The following is a 5,008-nucleotide window of genomic DNA, read 5'->3' on the forward strand; positions in this document are numbered from 1 at the left end:
GATTTCACCCAGTGTACTGCCCACAAAACCATCTAGTGCCAACTCCTGGTTGAATTCCAAAGGGATGTATAAGTGTGGGTACAGCGCTTGCATTCCATGCAGCTTTATACACAAGGGAAATGAATTCTCATCTGCTGTTACCAACAAAACATACAAGATCAATGGATGCTTAAACTGCAGGTCTAAAAATGTAATATATTTGATCTGGTGCACATGCACAGATAAGCAATATGTAGGTTGCACTACAAGGTAGGTTAGAGAACGCATTAGGCAACATCTATCAGATATAAAACGGTCAGATCCATGCTCAGACATGGCCAAACATTTTATTCAAAGACACAATAGTAACAACAGTACTTTTAAATGGAAAGTCATAGAACAAGTCAAAGCAGCCCCTAGAGGTGGCGATACCAACAAGGTTTTGCTAAAACAAGAGGCCTTTTGGATTTTTACATTAGAAACACGCATTCCAAAAGGTTATAACTCTGTTCATGATGTTATAAACTTTTGGGAATAATACATCCATCCTTCTATTAACTTTCATGCCATATCATCATTAATTATTCATTTATTCCTAGTTTTTCTCATGCACATATATATATATATATATACACACCTCTTACCAGAATTAAGAATCATTAAAAGGGGTTTTTCATTGTATGCATGTGTGCAACATATGTATTGAAGTGTTGTAGTACTCCATTGTTTGAGACCACACTTACTAATTAGACAAATATATCTTTGTACACACATGCATACAATTACATTTATATATATATATATATATATATATATATATATATATATATATATATATATATATATATATATATATATATATATATATATATATATATATATATATATTGGCCAATACATTCTAGCTTTGGCCTTGTATTATTAGAATTATTAAATTATACATTGAAGGTATAGAGAATTTTACAAACAGTTATTTACATGAAATCAATTTAATTTTGTTTAATTATACTTCTGTGTTTGAATTGGTGTTCCCATTTTTCATATGACTTAATCTGTTTATGTGCAAAAAACAAGCTACTATGTTTCTAGGATTAACTAATTAATATGTTTCAGTTTGTCCCCCCTATAACTATGTATACATCACAATTGTTACTGATTGATTACCATTTTCTAAGCAACCAATAGGGTTCAAGTACTGCTTTTAAATATTGGCGGTTTTTTGTATAGAATCACTGTCTAAGATTAAGGCCATTGGCCAAAACATGTCAGACCGTTCTATTGAATCCTGTTAATGCTTTTAAGATTTGACCATTAAAATGTGGAACTTTTAATTTTATGACGTTTGGCTACTCGCTCCTTTATTTCTACAAATGTGTTTATATATATATATATATATATATATATATATATATATATACATATAAATACAAAACACGGAAGGGAACTGCACTCTCATACCGGACCGGGTACACATCCCATGACCCTGCAACATGCTCAGCCCTGGGTACCACTGGCACTCACAGGAAGCTGTGCTGTCCCCAGAGCCACAAGCAGTTAACCCCAGACAGGTCTGGGTGCAAGAACCATAGGGAAAATTACAAAACAAATTAATACAACACACAGAGAAAACCCAGCACTCACTTACAAGCTCTCAGCTAAGATTTAAAAGCAAAAATGGAAAGGTTAGTCACCGCAGTGACTAACCTTTCCATTTTTGCTTTTAAATCTTAGCTGAGAGCTTGTAAGTGAGTGCTGTGTTTTCTCTGCGTTATATATATATATATATATATATATATATATATATATATATATATATATATATATGTGTATATTGCTCCCTTTGCGTATATGTTCTTGACTCTGTAAAAAACTAATGGAACAATGGTATTCTCTGTCCCAGAGTATAGATAATAACGCAATCATTGTGAGCTAAAGGGAGGGGGGTGTTAAAATGGGTTACTTACAGAGAAGCAAAATCTCAACCAAAGATATACTATATTATCACAGTTATACAAACTAACAATAGTGATAATAATAGTTTTACTGAATATCACTCTCCTCAATAGATCTAATACTAATATACGTATCAGTATGTGCAAAAGACATACCATCCAGTAAAGCTAATATGAAAAAATATACAAAACATAGAAGGTATTGTCAATTAAGGGAGATTTCATATAACAATCCTAGCATCAATCTCGCTCCCCAACTCAATCAATATATTTCATATATATAAATATGGTATACAAATGATGATAGTTCAATCGTGGCTTGGGTAAATGTCTATGGCAGTGAGAGATGCACTGGACTAAAGATTAAAGAAACGTTTGTGGGACAAAATGAACCCAAGTGTTCCGAAGTAAATTCTATTCCCAAAAGTTAATAAGGTTATACTTCGAATTTAGACCCTTTGGCATTCGCGTCCCCAATCTAAAAATCCAGTACATCTCTTGCTTCGCCAAAATTTGTTCCTGATCTCCACCTCTCTTTGGTGGTCTTACTTTTTCTATTACACACCACTTTAGGGAATCAATCTTTTTTTCATGTTTAATAGCAAAATGTTGCACTAGTGGCGTAGCAACTTTTCCTTGTGTAAGAGTGGACAAATGCTCTCTAATCCTTGAATTAACATCTCTCCCCGTGAGTCCTACATATTGGATACGGCACAGGGTGCACTCCAACAGATATACAACACATTCCCTAAAGTGGTGTGTAATAGAAAAAGTAAGACCACCAAAGAGAGGTGGAGATCAGGAACGAATTTTGGTGAAGCGAGAGATGTACTGGACTTTTAAATTGGGGACGCAAATCCCAAAGGGTCTAAATTCGAAGTATGACCTTATTAACTTTTGGGAATAGAATTTACTTCGGAACACTTGGGTTCATTTTGTCCCACAAACGTTTCTTTAATCTTTAGTCCAGTGCATCTCTCACTGCCATAGACATTTACCTAAGCCACGATTGAACTATCTTCATTTGTATAATATATATATATATATTGACTGAGTTGGGGAGCGAGATTGATGCTAGGATTTTTATATGAAATCTCCCTTAATTGACAATACCTTCTATGCTTTGTATATTCTTTCATATTAGCTTTACTGGATGGTATGTCTTTTGCACATACTAATACGTATATTAGTATTAGTTTTACTGAATAGCACTCTCCTCAATAGATCTACTATTATTATCATCACTATTGTTAGTTTGTATAACTGTGATAATATGGTATATCTTTGGTTGAGATTTTGCTTCTCTGTAACTCAGTGTTTTTCAACCAGTGTGGCGTGGCACACTAGTGTGCCGTGAGTGATTCTCAGGTGTGCCACGGCAGACTAACAACAGTGCGGGGGTGTCCCTCTTTAAAATTTTGAAATATTGGGAGGTATGTGACAGCCTGGCTCATCAGGCATCATTTACAACCATGACATTGACATTCATTCACAGACAATCATTATGATTGTTTGTGAATGAATGTCAATATGTCATGTATAGTTTGTAGGAGGCATGGCATGACAGAACAGTACAGTGTGTGTATATATATATATATATATATATATATATATATATATATATATACACTGTATATGCCAAGTAGGGTGTGTGCACTCTCACCAACGACCAAAAACTGCCAGGGTGCTATTGTGTAAGGAATATAAGTTTGTAGGAATAAGCACTCACTGGTCTTCTGCCATCCGTGATATAAATTCTTTATTAAACAGTGACGTTTCGGGACTAACAGAGGAAGAGACGCTGTTAGTCCTGAAACGTCACACACATATATATATATATATATATATATATATATATATATATATATATATATATATATATATATATATATATATATACACATACACACATACTGTATTAGGCTACAATGTGTGATTTTGTAAAATTTGGGGATGGTGGTGTGCCGCAGGATTTTTTTATGTAAAAAAGTGTGCCACGGCAAAAAAAAGGTTGAAAATCACTGCTGTAAGTAACCCATTTTAACACCCCCCCTCCCTTTAGCTCAAAACGATTGCGTTATTATCTATACTCTGGGACAGAGAATACCATTGTTCCATTTAGTTTTTTACAGAGTTAAGAACATATACGCAAAGGGAGCAATATAATATATAATATATATGTATGTATATATATATGTGTGGAGAGAGAGAGAGACAGAGAGACTCAGAGAGAGACAGAGACTCAGAGAGAGACAGAGACTCAGAGAGAGAGAGAGAGACTCGGAGAGAGAGAGAGAGAGACTCAGAGAGAGAGAGAGAGAGACTCAGAGAGAGAGAGAGAGAGACTCAGAGAGAGAGAGAGACTCAGAGAGAGAGAGAGACTCAGAGAGACAGAGACAGAGAGACTCAATTAGTATAAAACAAACCAAATGTGAGTAAGCCAAGAGTAAAAGCTTGGTTCCTTGTTCAGAATTTCCCATTGAAATGAATGGAAATTATTGTGCCAGGTTTGGTGCCAAATTTCATGATTAATATCATATTAACTTTGCTAATTGTTGTTTTAATAAATAATTTCTTTCATGAATAAGAAGCTAACCGGAATACGATGCTGGGTGAATAGAAAGCAAACTGCAATCTTCGAATAAGAAGCTGGCCGAATAAGGAGCGAACTTCAACATCATCATTTGATTAGTGTTGCTGTTTTGTTATGCCTGGCTGTTAACCCGCTCGCGTTTCATGCTGTAATAACTTTCCTTACTGACAGTGCCCCTGCCTTACGTTTTCATAACACCTTTGTTCATGTTATAAACCATCTCTTGCCAATTGATATCCCTCCAACCATTGTATACCCAGTGCATTAGAGAAGCTGATTAACTATCACCACCCATCTACATAATAATTTCATTCGCATGATGCATAACTGAACAAAATTACGGAATCGGATGAGAAGAACTGCAAGAAAATAAGAACAATGCGCGCGCAACATGAGTGCAGCGCACTGATCGGTCTAATAGCTTGTAACTACGCATGTGCTGTATTCTCAGCCCGTTGATCATCATCTATTGAGTAGTCTGCTT

This window comes from Bombina bombina, chromosome 6, assembly GCF_027579735.1.
Source record: "Bombina bombina isolate aBomBom1 chromosome 6, aBomBom1.pri, whole genome shotgun sequence".
In the NCBI taxonomy this organism is placed as follows: Eukaryota; Metazoa; Chordata; class Amphibia; order Anura; family Bombinatoridae; genus Bombina; species Bombina bombina.